We start from the raw sequence: 24,116 nt of genomic DNA, 5'->3' as shown, positions 1-24,116 counted from the left end.
TTCAATTGACGAGCATTCAACACGGAAAGAGTTAAACATTTTTTGACAAGCTTACTGCCAGTAAGACTGGAATCTCTGGCTTCCAAAGGAGCGGTTTTGTGAAATGCACAGCAATTATGAAATGCTTGTCTTGATTCATATATACATACGCTAACAAATTTGTTTCTTCCATTTTCGAAACCAAGCTTCTTGGACCTCTTTCTGCAAAAAGTTTGTTCACTCTTGCATTTGTCTTGCAAGTTCCAGAGCTCTCTAATTTATTTTGACTTGTCTGGCTTAACCTACAGCGGAGGGCAAAAATAAATAAATGCAGCTATGGGCCTAGTGAGAAGATCAGAATAACAGAAGGCTCTGCATATATATATATATATATATATATATATATATATATATATATATGGGGCACACAAAGATATAGTCTAATTTACATCAGAATGCCTGCTTTCATTCCCTTGTCAAAACTCAAGAAGGTGAGACCTTGACGAAATACTTTGGAAAAGGGAAATTTTGTCTGGAGCTAGCCTTTTGTGGAGGAGAAAGTAGAACATTAGTCAGAATGGGGATCCAAAAATGGGCTGGCTAGGAAGTGAAGTCCTCAACTAAGGCATGTGTCAAAGCAGCTCATGGTCAGTCTCACCATCTCCCAAGGTGAGAAGACCTGCGGGGGGAAGGGTCCTTATCCCAGAGACAGGGGAGCTGCACTCCCAATCTGCCACCACTCCTTTCCAAAAACAAAGCAGGATTGGGTTGCATCATAAGAGAGGAATCGGGGGGACTAGTAATATGTTGCAAAATGTCAGTTTTCGAGAAGTAACAGTGGCAATAGCAAATGGACCCTTTTTTTGTATCACAGGAGCCAAAAAAAGTTGTAGATTGTCTTTGTTGCAACTAAAAAAAAAGCAGCATCCTATGCAATGGATTGTGGTAAATAATATACAGTGGTACCTCGGGTTAAGTACTTAATTTGTTCCGGAGGTCCTTACGTAACCTGAAACTGTTCTTAACCTGAAGCACCACTTTAGCTAATGGGGCCTCCCGCTGCCACCGCTGCGCAATTTATGTTCTCATCCTGAAGCAAAGTTCTTAACCTGAAGCACTATTTCTGGGTTAGCGGAGTCTGTAACCTGAAGCATATGTAACCTGAAGCGTATGTAACCTGAGGTACCACTGTATACTGCTTTGCCACCATCACAGAATTGTAGAGTTGGAAGGACAAAAGGGTCATCTAGTCTAACCCCCTGCAATGCAGATATCCTTTGCCCAATGTGGGACTTGAACCCACGACTCTAAGATTAAGAGTCTCATGCTCTACCGACTGAGCTTTCCCCACCAGATGTACATTGAACAGGCAGTTGCCTCCCATATTGGCTCCCTGCTGAGAATCACATTTCCAAACTTTTTATTATAGGAATGCATTTATTTAATTAACAGGGGTCAGCAAACTTTTTCTGTGGGGGGCCGGTTCACTGTCCCTCATAACTTGTGGCGGGCCGGACCGCGCATGCACGCACATGCCTTCCCTCCCTCCCACCCTCCCTCCTTCCCTCAGAGACACAGCAACTGAGATACCTGCACTCACCGCGTTTAGACAGAGTGGGCTGGGCTGGGGAGGGGACACCCCCCAGTGTTGGGTCTCAGCTTGCGCGGAGGGGCCACAACCACCCCGCCAGGAAGGACCCCTATGTTGGAAACATGCCCGGGAAGGCCATCAACTTCCCAAGACACCAGGGCATCTCTCCGGTGGTCACTCTCTGGCTATAAATCTCCCTCAGTCCAGAGAGAGACCAGTGAGAAGCGGCCCTTCCCTCCTGAGAGGAGTATACTCATCTTCTGGCATATCATTGCAGAAGAAAGAGTTAATCGTAGTTCTAAACTACTTTATTTTACAGTCTATATACGGAGAATCCATCAGCATGTCTGTGCTCTCTCAGCACCAGTACAGTGGTACCTCAGGTTACATACGCTTCAGGTTACAGACTCTGCTAGCCCAGAAATATTACCTCGGGTTAAGAACTTTGCTTCAGGATGAGAACAGAAATCGTGCTCCGGTGGCGCGGCAGCAGTGGGAGGCCCCATTAGCTAAAGTGGCGCTTCAGGTTAAGAACAGTTTCAGGTTAAGTACAGACCTCCGGAACGAATTAAGTTCTTAACCTGAGGTACCACTGTACAGAACAACATCACAAACAGAAGTGAAACTAATTTCCAACAGTAATATAGACTTCCTGTCTCACGCTCTCTCAGACACTCACATGATATACACAACATAACAAAGTGCTACTGCTGGAGCAGCACGGATGGATAAAAATCCTAACACCCTACCCCAGGGTGTCCATGACTGTGCTGCTAATGTGCCACCGCCAAGCAGCACAGAGGAGTCCTCCTCCTCTTCCTCCTCCTCTTCCTCCCTCCTCGCAGGCTCTCTGCTCCTGCTTCTTCCTGCCCCTTTGCTTCTCTTCCTCCCTTCTTGAACTAGATGTCAGCAAGGCACCCTGCTCTGCGCCTCACCCCAGTTGGAGCAGTGAGCCTCAGGAAGGGTCACAATTGGCCGCGGCTCGTGTCAAACTGGCCAATGGAGAGGAGGCATGAGATTGCTAGGTGTGGAAGTCTGAGCAACCTTGGAGCATGCTGGGAGATGTAGTCCTAGAAAAGCACCTCTCCGCAGAGCTAAACCGGAGCTAAAACAGCGCGGTGCGGCAACTGACCGAGCGGGTGTTAAATATACTCAAGAGTTGAGTGTGAATTTCATGCTTTTTATTCAGCTCGTAGTAGCAATGAATGAAACTTTCCCCAAAACGTCTAGCTATATATACATTATTTACACAATGGGCCCCACATGATTGGCTAATTCTGGGCTGTTCCTGTAGGCCAATCAGGTTGCAGATTCACTTCCTCCAGAAGCCTGGTTGGCTGCTCCTGCAGACCAATCAGACTGCTGCATTCTGGATCCTATTGATCTAGGATTCAGCTCAGTACATAACAGCGTGGCAGGCTCCGCGGGCTGGATTTACAACCCTGGCGGGCCTTATTCAACCCCCGGGCCTTAGTTTGCTGACCCATGGTTTAATTCATAGTCCTCGGCACCAGGACCCACCCAAGCCATTTTGCTGCTCAAGACAGAGCTTCCCGCCTTTCCCTCCCACACAGAGCCAGCCAGCCAGCATGGCCAATGGTCAGGGATGATAGTTTTGCAAAAAGAGCCTGAAGATTTTGTGAATATCCTCATGCAATATAGCTGTTCTGAAAGAATGAAAGGATGACTGAGCATCTGAAATGAAGGTGACCGCTGCACAGAGCGTTACCGTTGCTGATGGCTATCTTCAATAAACAGGACGTAAAATATCAGATGCGGGGAATACAGTATTCCTCGGAAGAAATGTCACATTTCAGGACAATTCTTCTTGTTTGCTTAGAGGCACCCTGATGCGGTCAAAAACAAAGAGCTTGCAACCCAGCGAGTGGCAGGTGTGTTTGCCGTGTCTTCCTTGCAATCCAAGAGAAATATCTACAGTCAACGTATCAGTCCAAAAGGCTTAACAAATATAAGAATTCTGCAGCACCCAATGTAGTAGTAAAAATGAGACTTCCCTCAGTGCCCTGATTCATTCATCCCTCTGTGCTGCTAGACTGATCATCTCAGAACATAAGAGCCTGGTGGACCAGGCCAATGGCCCACCTGGTCCAGCATGCTGTTCTCAGAGTGGCCAACCAGATGCCTATGGGAAACCTGCAAGCAGAACATAAGAACAACAGCTCCCTCTCCAGCAAGTGTTTTTCAGAAACATTGCTGCCTCCAACTGTGGAGGCAGAGCAGAGCCATCGTGGCTAATATCCGTCAATCGTCCTCTCTGCCATGAGTTTGTCTAATCCTCTTTTAAAGCTAAATTATTTAGTCAGACTCCTTCGTGGATCACTGCCTTGTCGTGGCGAAGGGGCTTGAAGAACTCCAAGAAACTTTGAGCTATGCCGTGCAGGGCCACCCAAGACGGACAGGTCATAGCCGAGAGTTTAGACTAAATGTGATCCACCTGGAGAAGGAACTGGCAATCCACTCCAGTAGTTTGCCAAGAAAACTCCATGGACATAAAAAAAGGAGAAGCTTTGAGAAGAAAGTGAGAGTTTCCAAGGCATGCTCTGGTTCATGGGGTCACGAAGAGTCGAACACAACTAAGACGACTAAATAACAACAACAGAAGTTAGTCAGAGTGTCCTGTTTTGGGGTAATTATATCTGTGTAGAGCACGGGTAGGCAAACTAAGGCTCGGGGGCCGGATCCGGCCCAATCGCCTTCTAAATCCGGCCCGCGGACGGTCCAGGAATCAGCATGTTTTTTACATGAGTAGAATGTGTTCTTTTATTTAAAATGCATCTCTGGGTTATTTGTGGGGCCTGTCTGGGGTTTTTACATGAGTGGAATGTGTGCTTTTATTTAAAATGCATCTCTGGGTTATTTGTGGGGCATAGGAATTCATTCATCCCCCCCCCAAAAAAATATAGCCCGGCCCCCCACAAAGTCTGAGGGACAGTGGACTGGCCCCCTGCTGAAAGAGTTTGCTGACCCCTGGACTGTAGAGCATGTGTGAATGCCCTGCACGATGGAGAGAGCTTGAATAGATTTGGCCTTCTCTTTTGATTTGGGTTTGCATTAACAGCTGTGGGATTTGTGGTCTAATTTGGAGGGGCACCACACTGGTTGTTCCTGTGACATAGGAGAATGGAAACAGTTCCACCAAAGTGGGATAAAACATAAATTTTCCTTGAAGCAGCTGGAGTGGGAGAATGGACTGTCAGATCAGCTGGTGGTTATTGTTGGTAGTTCCAGATCAGAGAAACACAGAGAAAATATGCTAACCTGATTTGGGATTTATTTATTTTTTTAAAAAAAATGTTTTCTGCACGATATGCCAATAATATAAGATTGATTTTTCTTTAAAAAACAAAACACCCTTCCCCAAAATATCTGATTCTAAACAACTAGGCTAAGTGCCAAGTAGCCTTACTATTTACATGAATGCCAAAGTAATGTCTACATCATTTTCTTTCTTTCTTTCTTTTTTTAAAAAAGAAAGCCTGTGGGGGGAAATTAATAATTGAGAAGTGTAACAAGTTTTCTAATCACAAAAAATATTTATTTGGGAGTCTTTAGAACACATACCACCACTTTCCATAATTACAAAATGAGGTTACGCGTTAACCAGTTTTAAATCTGTCAAAATATTTTAAGCAGAATGAGAGATCTACTTTGTGAATTATCGGTTCCATTTATTAGCCTAATGATAAATTCACCTTTCACCTGCAACAGATCATGGATAATCATTGAAACATGAAAGAAAAGCAAACAAATTGTCACATGAAATGCAGTCTATAAGGATAGCATAGGGCCCAATAGATTCAGTTTTATTTAGCAAAATGCATTTGTTATAGGGAGAAAATTATTTTTTAGGGGCGGGGGTTGAAGCCATAATCTTTATTAAATAAATGTGGAATAAAGCTTTAATTGATTCCACTTGTTTTGATCTGGAATGTTTGGGTCGGGGAGAGGAATGCTATAAAGAATTGGGTTGCAATACTGCATCTTTGTGGATTCACATTCCCCAAAAGCATAAGAGTAAAAAGGAAAAGACTCTATCTGTGTATCTGATTATAGTGAATAGATTGTTGGGCTTGAGTGTTGTCCTGGCCCTTGCTGCCCAAAGAACTCAAATTCAGGTTTCGGTTTCTGCCCAATTCTTCCATGGATAAATCTGAGTGATAAATGGGCAAAACAAGGGTTAATGGTGTTATGTATTAAGATTAGTAGCAGTTCTCACTCAGGGCCACCTGTATGCAAATGAAGGATTGAAAACTGTCGCTCCTGATTGGTTAGCTAGTTGTGAGTTGTTACTGTTTCAAGTTACTTCGTATTATATAAAGAAGCCAGCTCGGTTGCAGTCAGTCTGATTCCAGGAGCAGTTCTAACTGCTGCAATAAAGAGCTGTGAATCCAACAGAGCTGTGTCCTTCGTCCATCTTTTCCACTATTCAACAAAAGGCACAGTGGGTGAGTTGAATGGCTAAGTGCAAGCTAAGATGTTTACTCAACAAGCTATGCATTGGGTAAACATGGGCGAACACAAGTCTTGGCATGGTGAACAGCAGGTGTCTCTGCTCTGCACATGCAAATGGGCACTTCTGTGAGTGGACCAGGCCTGTGAAGTTCATACATTCCAACACTGGTGCCTCTGTGACTTTGAAGATGGAGGTGCCAGCTCAGTTACCAACTCACTCTCAGGTGCCTTCCCAGAGGAGGCTCCTTACTGACAAGAGGGATGGGTAGTGACAGTCCTTTACGAGGTGCCCCGCTAGAGAAGTCCAATATCACATGGGCAAGACAACCCGCTTGAGCCTTCCCTGGGATGCTGCTCCTGACTCTCTTGATCAATGGCACCCTTCTCCTGCTCAGGCAGTTCTTGAGGCCCTGATTTTGCCTCCTCCATCCCGCTCAGGCCCTCCCCCAGTTGCGTAGCTCCAACTCCCTGACCTTGTCCCCTACCTTCTCGGGATCAGCCCACCCGCTCCAAAATCTACACAGGGCTCCCGACAGACATAGGAGTCCTGGGTTCCAATCCATGCGCCACCCATGAAGTACAGCAGGTGATCTTTGGGACAGGCCACACATTCCAAAGGCCCCAGGTTCCATCCATGGCATCTCTAAGTAAGAGCAGAAATCTGGGACCTTAATAATAATAATAATAATAATAATAATAATAGATGCCTAGAATGATAGGACTTGAAAGGAACGCTGAGGATCATCTAATCCAACCCTCTTGCCAGGCAGCAGAGGAACCAACCCCCCCGGCAGGTTGCCAGGAATGGACAAGACAAGGGAAAGTCCTTACCATCTGCTTTTATTCAATATTCACAGAAAGAGACTTGGGAATGTGGCCTCTCGGAATAATAGTATTGCTCTGAGTAAATCTGCCCTCCCCTTCTCTCTCACTTCCTCATTTGTCATCCCTTCTATGGTTGGCACTGGGGGCCCTTTGCTTCTGAGCTCTTTGCTCTCCTACTTTCAAGGCCCGCCTGGTCCTGGGAGGGGGGGGGTCTGGAATGCTCTCTAAAGACACTGAGTCTATCAGCTGTCGCTCCCCTGGGGCTGCTTCTTCTTCTTCCTTCTCGTCTCCCATTATTTCCCAGCTTTCCCCCTCATCTGCCTCTGAGCTGTGACCTCCCTCAAACCCCTGTTGTAATTCTGAACAGTCTCCTTCTTCTCTGGAAGGGTCAGGCTGGGGAGACAGACTACACCATTCCTCCTCTGCCCAGGAATACGCCACTGTTCCATATGCAGATCGAACCTGCAACCTTGGTGTTACTGTATCAGCACCATGCTCTAACCAACTAAGCTATGCAGTTGTAAATAATAATAATAATAATAATAATAATAATAATAATAATAATATAATATAGTTTTCCCCATGCCAATTATAATGATGATGATTCAGAGAGAGTTCAGAGCATGGTTGCCCTACAAGTGGGTTTTTGTCCACTACAAAAACGTTTTCACTGCAACTGTGAACTGTGTTTCCATCCCAGATGCTGAAGAGGGCATGGCTACTGTACAGTGGTACCTTGGGTTAAGAACTTAATTCATTCCAGAGGTCTGTTCTTAACCTGAAGCACCACTTTAGCTAATGGGGTCTCCCGCTGCCGCCGCACCGCAGCCGCGCAAATTCTGTTCTCATCCTGAAGCAAAGTTCTTAACCCAAGGTACTATTTCTGGGATAGCAGAGTCTGTAACCTGAAGCGTCTGTAACCCGAGGTACCACTATATATCCTATTCCATGCATTCACAGGTAGCTCATTACATTACAGCCGCTTGGCTGAGTTCCTACTCTATAGTGTACAGAGCATAATAGTTCATTCAGCTTGGCTTAGGCAGCCTTTGGCACTGCTTCATGCAAACAGATTTGAGAGTCCACACTCCAGCCTGAATGCATGGATGAAAGAAAGTCAGCTTTCCACCAAATGCTTACACACACACACACACACACACACGGAGGCTTTCTTTATCTCCGTGTTTTGCAAGTTACACTGTTGGGGTTAGTACAAGTTGTTAAAATGTTCCTCTTGTTATCATGGCTGGTTGCTAAGTTTCTCCTTAAAACAGTCCAACCTGTTCAGGGTGGATTCCCTCCGCCTTTTCTTTTAAAGACATCTTAATTAGTCTAATCCTGACTGGTCTTTTTCCAATGTTCCTGTTGGCACAGTTGGATTTCAATTAACATTCTGCTTTAGTGTTGCAAATGCCCCTGCTCAGATTTCTTATTTTTATTTTTATTTTAAATGTGCTATTTTGGATGCCATTTCTCTCATCTCCTTTCTTTTTTCCCATCTTCAAAAAATATATATTCTGTTTTCTAAAAGGTTTTGGAAGTGAAAGGAGTGCTGTCAATTTGTGCTATTTGAGTTTTTCAAGAAACGTGGCCCTTTCTGAGGAGCTTTTGACACAGATTCATTGTATGTTATTTCTACACTCTCCACTTGGCAACCTACTATTATTATTATTATTATTATTATTATTACATTATTTATATGCCCCCCATCTGACTCGGTTGCCCCAGCTACTCTGGGCAGCTCCCAATAAAAAATAATAAAAACACAATACAACATCACACACTGAAAACTTCCCTGAACCTTCAGCTCAGCTACTAGTCCCTTCATTCTCCAATTCTTAAGCTTGCGCCTAGTTATCGAGTACCTATATTTCCAATGGTCAGTGAAACTCTGGGAAAGGTTTTGCCAAAGAGTAGCTCTAAATCTGTTAAGCGAGCACATCTGTAGCCATGTACGGCTGCTGCTAAATATTGTAATATTTCCAGATGAATCTGGATGGTGGTGCTCAGTATTCGAGGAATTTGGAAGAAAGAGTTTGAGATGAATGGGGAAAGGTTGTGGCTCAGAGGGAGAACATCTGCCTTGAATTCAGAAGGTCCTAGGCTCAGTCCTTATCCTCTCTAAGTATGATGGGGAATGTTCCATGCCTGAACCCCTGAACAGCCACTGCTATTGTAAGACATCTTCTTATGTTCCTAAGATTTGGGAGTTTTTATGTATGCCTTTACAGACAACTTTGGTCCAGGTTATTAGTCAAGCTGTGAATTGGGTCTCTTCACTTTAAAATTTGGACCAAATCCCTGGTTCGTACAGATTTGAATCTAGTGAATCCAGAAGTTGCATAGATTTATTATAGGCTCTCCCCTTAGATGATATGGAAGTTACTCAAAATTATGCTGTCTTAAAGAGGCAATGTTCAGAATGAGTTGTTTACCCACTCTACTTGTGGAACATGCCAATCCATATGAAGCTCTATATTTTAAAAAGAAATTAAATTAGTGGTTCCAGCAGGTATGGGTGGAGTTCAAAGCTTGTAATGGCAAGGAAGAGAAATGAGTGGGATCTTCCTTTGATTCTTCAGAACATTAAATGAGATGAACAAAGGAGAAATTAAACACAATGCTTTGCCACAGCACCATGACATAAGTGTCAACTCAGAATTTCAATTACAATTATAAGAGTATTCTAATAATTATATAGGTAGTAAACAAGGCTGCAGGGCAAACATCCGAAGCCAGGAATGACTAACAGATTTGTGCAAAAAAAAAGGAGTTTTACTTTTTTATTTTTAAAAAGGCAGTCAGTTCTATATGTCCCATGGATCATATTGTGGTAAGATCAAAGAAGTGGGAAGGTTAAGAGCAGTTAATGTTAGACTCCCCCAGCCCATCATCCCTTCCTAGCCTCTTCCATATTCATAGCAAATTGTCATCCATATTCATGAGACAAACCTTTGACATCCGGAGGAGATTTTACTACTATAAACTCCTATTAAGTATGGTGATGCCTTCTTTTGTAGGCACAGCGAACAGCATCACATTAAGGTCTACATCACCATAGATCTCCAGAAGATCGGAGGGTAACACAAAAAGGGAAGGGTGGGAGATCTAGGAAATCACAGCTCCTTCAGTCCAGATCCTGTCCCAGGTAAATTGGTTGTAAGCAACTATACAACTAGAATGGCTAAGCCCATAGAAGACGAACAAGCCTTGCTAAGATAAATCGAACCAGCTTCTATACAGAGAGCTTTACTCTGAGCTTTCACTCAGAAGCTGTGAAGAACTCTAGAAACTTCTCTTCAAACCTGACAAAATCAGCATAAGTTTAAGCCATTGAGGCACCACCTCATCCCCAAAGCCCCTAAAACTAAAACACTAATGCAGATTGTTCCGGAATTGGCTCTACAAGTGGCTCTCCCAACGAAGCCTGGGCCACGCCAGGTGAAGAGCCTTACCCAGGTTCAGCTATAGATATAGAATAATAGAATCACAGAATTGTAATGTTGGAAGGGACTCCCAGGATCATCTAGTCCAACCCCTTGTGATGCAGGAATCTCAACTGAAGCGTCCATGACAGATGGCCATCCAACCTCTGCTTATAAACCTCCAAGGAAGGAAAGTGTGCCACCTTTTGAGGGAGGGAGCCCATTCCGCTGTCAAACAGCTTTTACCATCAGAAAGTTCTTCTTGAAATTCAGCTGGAATCTCCTTTCTTGTAACTTGAAGCCATTGGTTTGAGTCTTACCCTCCAGAGCAGGAGAAAACAAGCTTGCTCCACCCTCCATGTGACAGCCCTTTGGATATTTGAAGATGGTTAAACATACCCAACTCTCTCAACTGTGCCTCATAAGACTTGGTTTCCAGACCCTTGAACATCTTGGTCACCCTCCTCTGCACACATTCCAGCCTGTAAATTCGGAAGTAAGTCCAACTGAATCTAGTAGGCCTTGCTTTGAAGGAAGGGGGGTTAGGATTGCTGCCTACACCAGGTGACAGAAGGCAGAGACAGACATAGTCACAAAGAAGGGCTTAGAATCATAGAATCATAGAGTTGGAAGAGACCACAAGGGCCATCGAGTCCAACCCCCTGCCAAGCAGGAAACACCATCAGAGTACTCCTGACATAGAGGCTTGTGTGCCTCATTATGCAGTGGCCAAAGCGGTTTCTTTTTGTGGTTCACTATATTATGATTCTAGAGAGCCAGCGTGGTGTAGTGGTTAAGAGTGGTGGATTCGTTCATAATCTGGTGAACCGGGTTCACTTCCCCACTCCTCCACATGCAGCTCCTTGGGCTAGTCACACTTCTCTGAAGTCTCTCAGCCTAACTTATCTCACAGAGTATTTTTTGTTAGAACTATGCGCTGACTTTGGCCAAATTTCTGAATCCCACATTTCCCTTCTTCAAGAGTAACTGCTCAGCTCCCACCACCATTCTGAACATCTGGCTTCACCACTTGTGGGGAGAGAAATGATCCCCAACTTTTAAAAAAAAAAGTTTAGTGCTAATAGTAATCCATTCTCAGCTGTCATCCACCAGCTTTTAAGAGCCAGATTTAAACGTAAGATTATCTGCCACTTTGTCAGGCAAATGGACTGCGTGCCTGAGACACTAGCGATGGGTTGCTATTTTTGTATTTCCAAATACGCACAGTTTGATTTCGAAGCAACTTCCTGCAGCAGTGAGACGCAGCTTGCTCTGTCAACTCTTAAGGTACAGAGTGGGAAGAAAGGAAGCCATTGAAGTGATGGCTTTGTTGATAAGGAGGAAGGCATGCAGCAAATGTGTTCATGCTTATGATCAGCTTGGCCTCTGATGACAGCAGTTGCTGAAGATGTGGCTTCAGGTCGCTGCTTGTTCGGGGCCACAGCTGAAATTCTTAGGCATCCATGTGGGTTAACATTTGCAGTGTGGTTCTCTCCACCAGGGCTCTCACCAAGAGAGAGATCCAGCTCCAGATTACCTTGGATGCTATGATGTAACAGAAGCCAAACAACAGGTTCTCACTTACTACTGCCTGTCAAAAATCTGGAGTTGGAAACAAAAAGGTCTTTACTTCCTTCAGAAATCCTTTCAGAATTTATTTTCACTCTGCAAAATAGAAATGGCAAGGGCCTGGTTCAACAGAGAATCTGTAATATAGGCAGCTCCAAACTCTGTTCAGGGCTTCTGACAAACTTAGCAGAGCCTCCTAAATGAAAAGATCTCTAAAGTGATCACAGGGCTGACGAGACTGGGACAAGAAACTGGTGGAAGGGTGGGAAATATTACTCTGTAATCCCCCCAGTCCTGAAACTAGCTTTGCTTTCAGTAGTTTTCTCGTAAGAATGATGGGGGATTCTTTTTAATTTCGGAAATACTAAGAGAACAGTCCTAAGTATAAGACACCAGACAAATTTATGCTGACTCAAGTTTGATTGGTGTCATACCTTCCAACATGACGTGACCCAAATCCCCAAAGCATTTTTTTTCAGGCACAACAGCCCAAAACATGTTTTGGGGCACGATGTCTGACAAGCATGCAGCCTGAAATCACCTGAGATCGCAGCGACCAGATGCTGGTGGAAAGCCTGCAAGCTGGACATGAGGGCAACTGCACTCTGCATACCTGCGATTCTCAACAGCTGTCATTCAGAGACATGGTGCCTCACCTGTGGTAAACTGACAATCAAAGATGTAAGGATGTAATTCAATACAGTCTAATCCAATGCAGTCTACTGTGACAACAACAATTCTCAAGTCCGTAAACTTTGGTGCAGACTATTCAATTTTACCATAAATGCTCTCATATTCAGGGATTTTAGAAAATGGCAAAATTTGATATGTCCATATTTAACAGTATTGCCTTTAAATTATTCAGCAACTTGGGGTTCTCAAAGCAGAAGTCCAATACAAAACCGGAAAATGCTCAAAACTTCAAAAGTTGAATTTAAATTCCCAATCATTGGGGAAGTTTTAATTTGCGCAAGCATCTATTTCTGCTCTAGAACTGACAGACGCTATCCAAAGAAGTTATCTAGTTGCTACATGGGGGCGGGGAATTGTAATAGCATACTTTTTATATTTGTAAGTTCATTGGTGTATTGCCAAAGCTTTGCACTTGTCAATATGGCATCAGCATCTTTCAGATGCATTTTACAGGAATAATAATCACTGAACTGGGATGTTTAAAAACTGGGAATTATTTTGCTGATGTGGTACTGTGCTGAGTTGGCTGAAGAGAATCACAAACAGTTATAAGATTTCAAGGCTGAGTTCCTCCCCCGCTTCCCTTAAGATTTATCTGGTACCTTAAAAGTAGTAATTTGGGGGTAAATCTGATTATCAGCACCCAAAGGTGAATTTCATTGGCTTCATGCTGATATTTTCCAAGCAACCCATTTGTAAAACACAATTTCCAACTTTTGTTGCCTTCATTAAGAAGAAGAATGTTGATTAAGTGGAATCAGCATGCAAGAAAATATTTAGCAGCTGTTCTCTTATTGCAAAGCCGAAAATATATGGAAAAATAATCACATAGATATTTTATGCCAATTAGCAAAATACTTCTTTAATTAAAGCCAATACTAATGCTACAACATGATCTTAGTATTATTAAATCTTAAGTCAAATGCAGCCTTTTTAAAAATGGAAAAATAAAACCTGACCTTCTACCCAATACTGTTGGCAAGATAAACTGAGTTACTTCGGTTACCACCTCTTTTCACATTTTCTTTTATTTCAAGATTTGATTTTCGATGCCTCCCTTCTTTATACTTTCAGCTTCGAGGGTAAGTACAAATTAAATGCACTTGTTTTGCTTATGTTACCAAACACCATTATAGAATAGCTCATATTTTATCACTGTGCTTTGTTTTCCTTTAATATTTTCTTGCTTAATCAGATGGTGGTTAGGTTAAAGGAGTGAAGATCTTCCATCTCTCTCTTTATCAAATTATAATAAAAAGAATATTTGTAGGTGATAATAGAAGGGATACAAGATAACCTCTCCACCAGCTTGTTGCTATATCTGAAAGGAACGCAGTCGACAAGCCAAAAATCAGCCCTGCAAAATGCAAAAGTGATTGACCAGCTTTTATGACAAGGGATTAAGTCTGGCTCTTTCTTGTATCTCCACTTTTTCTCCTTCATTTGCACACTCCCCACTCCCCTCATTCTCATCTGACAATCCTCTGTCCCTCCCCATCTTCTAAAACACAATGGAAAGTTAATTGAATGTTTTATGCTTTAGTAATATCAAAGAAATGAAAAAAGTGGGTTTCAACTGTATTTCAATAATAAGTGCATTAATTTTTACCTTTTAACTGACTCTTGTACTAATTTCCTTAAATGCTCTTTTTCTTTTCTTTTCTTTTCTTTCTACCCCCCATTCCACCCGCCTTTTTTGATCTGTCTGGCTTTGTCGGGTCTGATGATGAGGGCTTACTTCAAATGCAAAAAGATTAGCTCTCTTTCCTTTAATAGCACAATTATAGCGTGTGTGATGTCTAAATCATGAAAGATATCAGGGACAGACTTCTAAAGTCGCATCAGTTTATTACAAAAGTGGCAGTAATCATTTTAATATCAAAATTACTCTAATTTCCTCGTGGTGTTTAGAATGTGTTGCAAGCAATTGGGGGGGGCACACAGAAAAACACCCAGTGTGGTAGCCTTTTGCTTCTAAACTGATTTAGGCAATTGTTTTAAATAATGCAATGAAATCAAAATGACTTGCATTTTTATTTTTATTTCTGCTTTAGAAAGATAGAGATGGATGGACAGAGAACTGGATCGCAGAGAACACCCAAAACAAAGCTGATTATTATTATTTACTTCTACCTGCCTGAAACTGTGAATAGTCAGGGTAGAGACTACTGGGCTTGGAAGATCTGGTCTGTCCTGGCATTGACTCATTTTGTCTGCTCAGAACACAAAGAATCGCACTGGTGTTTGAAGAACTAAATGCCTCAGGCCCCAAATATCTGAAAAACCGCCTCCTTCCCTACAGACCGTCTTACCTCCAGCCTTCCTCACAGGGTTGTTGTACGGATAAAATGGGGAGTTGGGGACAATGTGCAATTCCTTGAGCTTCTTAGAGGAAATATGGGGTGTCATTGTTATAAATGAAACATGTACTCCTTGAATGCCCTAATTATAACGATCTGAGAAACAATTACATGCACGCCTACATGCATCGCGGAAGGGAAGGTCATCTCTTGCAAAGAGCTGTTTTTGTTGTTGTCTGGTGTAGAGAAGTATACAGTGGTACCTCGGGTTCCATACGCTTCAGGTTACCAGTGGCGTAGCGTGGGTTGTCAGCACCCGGGGCAAGGCAAGTAATTTGCGCCCCCTAACCCTAACCCCCAGATGTTGCGCCCGGTGCGGCCGGCCCCCCCTGCACCCCCCACGCTACGCCACTGCAGGTTACATACGCTTCAGGTTAAACACTCTGCTAACCCAGAAATAGTGCTTCAGGTTAAGAACTTTGCTTCAGGATGAGAACCAAAATTGTGCTCTGGCGGCAGCAGGAGGCCCCATTAGCTAAAGTGGTGCTTCAGGTTAAGAACGGACCTCCGGAACGAATTAAGTACTTAACCCAGAGGTACCACTGTATATCCAAATTTCTTACTAAGGCTCTACAAATGTGTGTAACAAAACCTAAAGGGGATATGGGAAATGATTTATCCTTTAAAGGTCGGGGGGTGTAGAATTGAAAATCACTATTAGTAGCAGGATTCTTTGTTATTATTATTTTTATGTGTGCAATGGCCGTTTGTTAGAACACAGTAAACCAAACCGAACTGAACCGAACCGTTATAAATGAATTAAATAACCTTCCCCCTGCAATGTAGTGGAGGTAGAATTTTAGAAGGTAGAATTTTGTGGGCATACAGGTGAAACTCACACTCATATTTGGTTTGGTGCCAAAAGAGAAATTCTGTTCTGGGCACAGAAATGCCCCTGGCTATAAATTTCCAAACAGATATTTGATCAAGGAACATAGGAGCCAACTCCTAGGGGCCGAGGGGTCTTCGTCCCTCCCCCCATAAAATATTTGAGGGGGCCGGGGAGCCCAAAGTTGATGGGCACTGCCATTCAAATAGTGTGCGTACGGCGCATCATGTAATCAATTATGTGGGGCTGGGCTTACCTGCCCCCACCCCAATATTTCATTCAAGTTGGCACCCCTGTTAAGGAAGGTGTGTCTGTAATTCTAGACTATAATTCTCATAATCCCTGACTGTGTCTGATGGGAGTTGGAGTTCGACAGCCTCTCTAAAGCACCCCTGTGAAAACTGTAAAATTATTTTCAAAAACTGAGACAAATGCAGTTTACAGGCTTAAGCCGAAAGCTGACAGAACTCTGGATGATTTGTAGCGAATCAGCAATTGCCTAACAAGGACAACAGCAAAATGAGGCATCATTTGCATTTTCCCCCAAGGATTCTGGGAACTTCAGTTTGTTAAGGGTGCTGAGAGCTGTTAGTAAGTAACCAAGAGTGGACTCTTTTGTAGAAGGGCTATGAACTCAGTTTGGTACCGAAAACCACTTCCTAGGCTCAGAGGCACCCTGCTATTTAATTCTAAACATATGACTTTTCTACCTGGTTCTCATGAAAACAAAAAAGGAGATCCATCAGGCCTCTGTCCTACAGCAACTGCACTTCAATAAACAGTTTGCAGGGACTGCGCTTTTAAAAGGAGAATAAAACGATTAAACAGCAAAAGTGTGTCTACAGTGCAGCTATTTTATCTAGAACAGCAAAGAATCTTGTGAAACCTTAAACACTGACAACTCCATTGTGGCAAAAACTTTTGTGGAGTACCGTTTGTTAGGTACATGAGATGGACTTTAAGATGCCACAGATCTCTTGTTTTTCCTGCAACAAACACAGCTACCCCTCTGGGAATAATCTTATATCTTGACATTTCCAGGGTTTAATTGGTGCTAGCTAGTTAATAAGGTACTCAGCCCCCAGGAGTAGCTACACAACAGATCAATCTGAGAAGAAACTTTGCCACATTTTTAGGTTCAGAATAGTTAAACAGGAGCAGCCTGACCTGTTGTCAGTCTATTTTAAGACGGAACATTTGGTAATTTCTAATGAAAAAGAAAAAAAAGTAGCACAGCACTTAAACTTTGGCAGAAGGACAATTTTTTTAACTGACTGGAATAAATCTGTATGCCACTGATCTGTACTTTGAGTACAAGTGATAAACATATTTTCTGAACAAGAATGAAGGGCTGAACAAAAATCATCAGATGATTCTCAAACCAGCTTGATTCAGATCATTAATATTTCTTGAATGGGAAGAGGATGCTAAGTATGGGTTGAAGGACAGAACAGGACCCAAATGGGGCTGAATAAGAAATCAACAATTCAGTTTTTTTGTTCAGAATAAGAGTTTTGCTCAAATCCCAAAGGGTGGAACCAAAGGGCTGTAAGGACCTTTGTTAACCCATAATCCTTGCCAGTCCAACTGAAGAGACATCATATGCACATTACTGAGAGGACTCAGATGAACATATATGTTAGCTTCGTTTGCTTTCTTTAAGCCTGGATAAACATTGGGCAATAGCTGTTATTTGCATCTATGATTACCAGTGCAATCCTAGACATGTCTATTTTGAACTACACCTCACTGTTCTCAACAGAGATTACTCCCTTACGTCCATTCCCCCAAGGTGCTCAGTGAATGGGGAGTGTATTATTTTGCTGTGCCATTTTAGAATAGTGTGTTCTGGGAAAGAGTGACGGCCACTGGCTGAAACTCGGAAAAGCAGCACTGTACACTGCAACATTTTGTTGCAGCTGATTCCATTTGCGCTTTCATGTTTTTGTCGTAATGCCAACGGTTAAAGCAGGCTATGCAACTGACAACAAATTGCTCAGTTTCCCTTTCTGAAGGATACTTGACAGCAGTGGATTATTAATAAATGTGTGGCTTGTTTAATAAAAGTGACACGACTGGAAATACGTCTATTTGCATCTCATTTTAGAGTCACAAAGGTATTAAATTTTGTATTTCTCACCATTAAAAAAAAGAGAGAGAGAGATGTGATTAAGGGGGGGAAACCCACCTGCCTTTATTAGCTTGACACAACAATCATAAAATTTTCAACAAAGCATTTCTCTCCTTCAGTGTAGGTTTTAATTTTAAAATTCTTTATCATAGAAGGAAAATCGGGGCTGAGTTTTATTAAGCAAGCAACAGAGCTATATTTAGCCAGCTCGTTAAAAGCAAGATGTATCAATTTAACTAAATCTTTAAAGAAAGATCTTTGACGCTGTCTCTAGAATCCAGAACTGAGAAATCTCAACACCATTTATTTAAAAATGATAGTGTTTGGAAATTTTGGAGAGGCCCACTCAGTTAGTGAATGTGGGCTTTTGTCAGTTTAGGCAACTGGGACACTGCCCTACCAGCCTTCGGTCTGTGCTGAGCCAGCCCTCACCTGCTTGCCTTCTAACTAGGTTCTGGCTGGCTCTGCACCTGTCATTGGCTCTCTGGCGCCACCTACTGCCAGCCTCCCTGCCTTCAACCCTATCAGCATCAACGGGCACCAGCCACCATTGGACCTTACTATACAAGACGAGAAGGTGGCAAATCAAGCTAATACATAAGCTATATGAAAACGTGGTCCATTTATGCTGATCTTTCCAATGGTTAAACTGAAGGAGATGCTTTCAGCGCTAAACTGACCTCCCCCCACTCCACGAACAATCCCACTTTATCTATTGACATGTATGCTCCAGGGAGTGTGATAATGCAGCCTTAATTGTGTCTTGTTGAACTTGGCCATTTATACGACTAACCCTTTGCTGACTTGGTTCCCTTTTATATATTAATAACTGTTCCAAATGATGTCTTTTCCTATTAGAGTGTCATTTTATCAGCAGTATAGGGCCTGATTAAAAGGAGAAGGGGGGGGGAGGAAGAGGCCATAAGGCACTGAAGGCAAAGTGCTCATGGCGACATGGCAAGCATGCTCCAAAACAGCAGCAATTCATTCATTATAAACACCTTTGAAATGTCTTTTTTCTTATTATTTATTTTTCCCAGATAAAAGCTTGGGGGAGAGGAAATCCCCCTGGCTCTGCTGGAGACAGAGACAATGGATGGCTGCTGAATAAACTGGTACAGCTTTTGTCAAGAAGAATGAATCCTGCATCTTCAGAGCAGGGTGTTGATTGTAGCCACACAGCTATACGCAGAGGGCTTGCGCTTTATGGAAACAGAAGACACCCCTTGTTGCAGACCATGGGGGAATCTCAAGGCAGATCTGTTTCCAGGTTTTGGTGGGCAGTTTTGTGTTTTTACAGCAGAACGGGAGTCCGTGGATTTAGAGGAGCATGTCACTGGTTTGGTCGCACTGGGCACAGAGCCTTGCGGGTGTTGCTGGTGATGCCACAGCTATTATTTAGAATGGAGTGTGAGAGGTGGTGATGGGGGGGTGGCACCAGATTTTGGCATCGCACAGGGCGCCGCTGAAATTTGGGACCCCATGGATCTCACTGCCTTGGTCCTCTGGATATTGCTGCACTGCGGCTCCCAGCACTGATGGACTAGCTACTGGCATCTACCCCAATTAAAGTTTAGTAATTCACTTCTTAAGTCCTGTTGCATCTGAGAGCGGGTTTATAGAATCAGCAGAATCAAATGGTAAAGCTTCTGTCTCCCAGTCCCCTGGATTGTACTATGTCAAGTAGTGTCAGGGCTGGAGTCAGGCATAGGTTAGCAATAAATCGTCTTTAATAAAGAATGCAGTTAACTATTTATTCAAGGAAACCAGCTCTGGCCTCGTGGTCTCAGTAACTCTTTCCAAGAGTCTTGCTCCAATGAAGCAGTTACCAGTGCCCACAAGCACTCCTCCTTTTCTGAGTCTTTCCCACACAGTCTCAGGCTATGTCTGCTCACAACCACCCCCTGCTTTGCCCGTTTCATTTATCTGCATGTTCTAGGAGACCAGGGTGAGCTGGTAGCAGCAGGGGAGGGAGACTCCCCAACTTTTTCAGCATCCTGCCTCTATGTCTCCTGGCCCCACTCTTCTCCAGCCTCCACTTCTGTGTGAGAACTGTTCTCTGCCTCAGCCTCTTCCTGTTCACTAAGCCCTGTTGCCTCTTCAGCTTCTGACACCTCCTCCCCCCCAGTCTGCTCCCTCTTCTCCCTCTGACCTCTCATCGTCATCCTACTACCAATCCCCTGGCTCTGAGCTTTCTTCCCCTGGAGGGGGGGTTCCTTGGGGGTTCCCCAGCTGATGCCTCTCACTGCTCCTCTGCATCCAGCCAGCCCATGAGAAGCTGCATGAGATGTGGATTGCATGTTCAGATGCTATTCCATGCATAGTATATCATGAACACAGAAAAAATAAATGCATGAAAAGGATGAAAGCTAGGGCAAACAATTTAATTTGACCTGTCATGCTCCCTTGTGCTGGAAGGGTGGGTTTTGGAAAAAAAGTAAGTGTGACCTTCAGGATGTTCCTGAACTACTACTACTACTACTACTACTACTACTACTACTACTACTAATAATAATAATTTATTATTTGTACCCTGCCCATCTGGCTGGGCTTCCCCAACCACTCTGGGCGGCTTCCAATAACAACAACAATAATAATAATAATAATAATTTTTTATTTATACCCCGCCCATCTGGCTGAGTTTCCCCAGCCACTCTGGGGGGCTCCCAATCAAATGTTAAAAACAGTACAACATTAAATATTAAAAACTTCCCTAAACAGGGCTGCCTTCAGATGTCTTCCAAATGTAAGGTAATTGTTTATCTCTTTGACATCTGATGGGAGGGTGTTCCACACGGCAGGTGCCACTACCGAGAAGGCCCTCTGCCTGGTTCCCTGTAGCTTTGCTTCTTGCAGGGAGGGAACCGCCAGAAGGCCCTCGGCGCTGGTCCTCAGTGTCCGGGCAGAATGATGGGGGTGGAGACGCTCCTTCAGGTATACTGGGCTGAGGTTGTTTAGGGCTTTAAAGATCAACACCAACACTGAACTAGAACTCCCGCCATCTCTGACTAATGGACCATGTTGGGTTGGGCTGATGAGAGTTGGAGTCCAGAAAGGTATGAACTCCAACACAGGCTAGATACCCCTGGAATAAGGCAATGTGATTTTTAAAAGCCACATCCCGCAAGACGCTCATACTTGGATGCCTTTAAAATAGGGTTAAGATAAATTCATGGAGGATATCAATGATGGCTCTGCTCTGCTTCCATGGTTGGAGGTAGCAATGCTTCTGCATTTCACTTTCCGGAAAGCACAGGAAGGGCAGAGAGCTCTTCTTCTTGGACCCTGCTTGCTTGTTTCCCACAGGACTCAGGTTAGCCACTGTGAGAACTAGATGCTGGAGTAGATGGGCCACTCGTCTGCTCCAGCTGGGCTCTCCTTAGTCTCTTAAATAATGAGTCTTCAACATCAACTTCGTTGGACTGGTCATGTTGTGTGCATGCCTGATTATCGTCTTCCAAAGCAACTATTCTATTCTGAACTAAAAAATGGAAAGCGTAATGCAATTGTTGTTGTTGTTGTTTAGTTGTTTAGTCGTGTCTGACTCTTCGTGACCCCATGGACCAGAGCACACCAGGCACTCCTGTCTTCCACTGCCTCCCGCAGTTTGGTCAAACTCATGCTGGTAGCTTCGAGAACACTATCCAACCATCTTGTCCTCTGTCGTCCCCTTCTCCTAGTGCCCTCCATCTTTCCCAACATCAGGGTCTTTTCCAGGGAGTCTTCTCTTCTCATGAGGTGGCCAAAGTATTGGAGCCTCAGCTTCACGATCTGTCCTTCCAGTGAGCACTCAGGGCTGATTTCCTTAAGAATGGATAGGTTTGTTCTTCTTGCAGTCCATGGGACTCTCAAGAGTCTCCTCCAGCACCATAACTCAAAAGCATCAATTCTTCGGCAATCAGCCTACTTTATGGTCCAGCTCTCACTTCCATACATCACTACTGGGTAAACCATAGCTTTTACTATACAGAACTTTGTTGGCAAGGTGATGTCTCTACTTTTTAAGATGCTGTCTAGTGGTCAATAAAAGAGGTTTAAAGACTGTCTCAAGGCAAATCTTTAAAAATGTAGTATAAACACCAACAATTGGGAAACACTTGCCTGCGAGCGCTCCAATTGGAGAACAGCCTTTACCAAAGGTATCATGGGCTTTGAAAACACTCAAACTCAGGACGCAAGGGAGAAACGTGCTAGGAGGAAGGCATGGTTGGCAAATCCACACCGTGATCAACTCCCACCCAGAAACCAATGTCCCCACTGTGGAACGACGTGTGGATCCAGAATTGGCCTCCATAGTCACTTACTGACTCATTGTTAAAACTGTGTTTATTGAAGACAATCATACTCGGCTACGAGTGATTGCCAAAGAAGAAATAATATGTTGGGCAGCTGCAGCTTTGCAGGGCAGACAGCACTCTAGTAGAAGTATAAAAAGAAGAAGAAACGGGATCCCTGCCCAACACCTGGTAAGCTTCTCAGAAAGGGTGGCAGCAGGTGGCAAGGACTTGGAAAGGCCCACCATGGTGGCATACCAGGTGGTAGTGCAGGTCCCCTTGCCCAGGGCTCCCTAAAACCTGACCCAGCCTTGGACATCTGGCTGACCACCACTGGAAACGTACTCTAATCCAGCAAGCCAATTCACATTTCCTTGAGAACGAAGGAACTAACTTTCCTGTCATTGAGCAAGAAGGTTTGTCCAGTGACTAGCTTGAGAGGCACATAATCGTTTCTGGCTTTTACAGGCAAAGGGGATGTTCGGTAGCAGGTAGAAGCCACAGCAGGAGGACCACTCTCGCACCCTAACTGAGGTCCATGAGAAAGTTAGATGTGTGGGTGTGGGGGGGGGTCCTCCATTACTGTCCCATATTATCAGATATGGTACCCCAATGTCTGAGCTAATGATTGTGGTGCAGCTTCCTTCAAGGTTACTAAATCAGCCTGCTTTGTGCCGAGGGCATCCTTTTAGTGCATCAGCAAAGGAAAGAGTGCCACCTACTGAGCCTTTGAACGACAGCTGAATTTGCCTGGGGACAATGTCCTCCATTGGAAGGCACCCAAAGCTGCCAAAACAGAGACAAAAGGATCTGCAGACAAGACAAAAAAAAGCATGGCACCTTATTTAAAAATAGGTGAGGTAGCATGCATGGGTATAAAACATGGCTTTTGAATCAGCACAGGATGAGACAGGATTATTGGCTCCTAGTTATGTCCTAGTGAAGCACAGTATTGCTATTATCCAATACTTAAAAAGGATCAGCGTTTGGGGGTAGGTTTGGGGGTTCTTTTAGCAGCAGCCTCATATATTTTGAGCGATATCCAGGCCTGCCTATTTGCTCAGAGATCTGCGATGGCTGTCAATTTGTGACCAGGTTAAATTCAAGCTGGTACTATCGGTACATAAAGATGGATCACTTTACCCTGTCTCTGCCCTCTTGACCACTTCAGTCTGCAGAATGGGCAAAAGGTTTGTTCTGCACTTGCCAGGAATCAATCGTTCGCTGTGGCAGCACTTTCACTTCGGAACTTGCTGCCTATTTAAGTTAGGCAAGTGCCCTAGCTATATCGTTTTGGACATCTGCTAAAACTTTTTTTGTTTTAAGGCTACCCAGCCATGTAAATTTGACACATATTTTAACATGATTTTTTTGTATAACGCATATCATATCATATCATATCATACATACATATATACAATGGTGATCTTAGGGGGCAGGAATAGTCTATGTTCTTTTATGAGCAATTTTAATGTATATTTTATATGTTATGTAAAATGTAAAAGGTAAAAGGTAAAAGGTAAAGGACCTCTGGATGGTTAAGTCCAGTCAAAGGCAACTAAGGGGTGTGGCGCTTATCTCGCTTTTCAGGCCAAGGGAGCCGACGTTTGTCCACAGACAGCTTTCCGGGTCATGCGGCCAGCATGACTAAACCGCTTCTGGCACAACAGAACACCGTGACGGAAACCAGAGCGCATGGAAACACCATTTACCTTCCCGCCACAGCGATACCTACTTATCTACTTGCACTGGCATGCTTTCAAACTGCTAGGTTGGCAGGAGCCAGAACAGAGCAACGGGAGCTCACCCCGTTGCAGAGATTTGAACCGCCGACCTTCTGATTGGCAAGCCCAAGAGGCTCAGTTGTTTAGACCACAGCACCACCCACATCCTTGTATGTTATGTAAGCCATGTGGTTGCTTCATATGAGCAACTGTGTGGCCCCAACATTGCTGCTCTTGCTCCCA

At 43.8% G+C, this 24,116-nt stretch overlaps 1 long non-coding RNA gene across 1 annotated transcript in view; it reads left to right on the top strand.

The window, feature by feature from the left end:
• The window catches only part of LOC310766816, a 21,323-nt gene extending 1,864 nt beyond the window's left edge, over window positions 1-19,459 (top strand). Inside the window, exon 2 of the long non-coding RNA XR_014550424.1 lies at window positions 18,916-19,459. This is a non-coding gene — a long non-coding RNA (uncharacterized lncRNA). The remainder of the gene's footprint in view (window positions 1-18,915) is intronic.
• Window positions 19,460-24,116: the final 4,657 nt, after the last annotated feature.

Source organism: Podarcis filfolensis (genome assembly GCF_964270895.1).
Source record: "Podarcis filfolensis genome assembly, chromosome: 1".
NCBI lineage: Eukaryota > Metazoa > Chordata > Lepidosauria > Squamata > Lacertidae > Podarcis > Podarcis filfolensis.
This window is presented reverse-complemented; position numbering and strand designations above follow the sequence as displayed.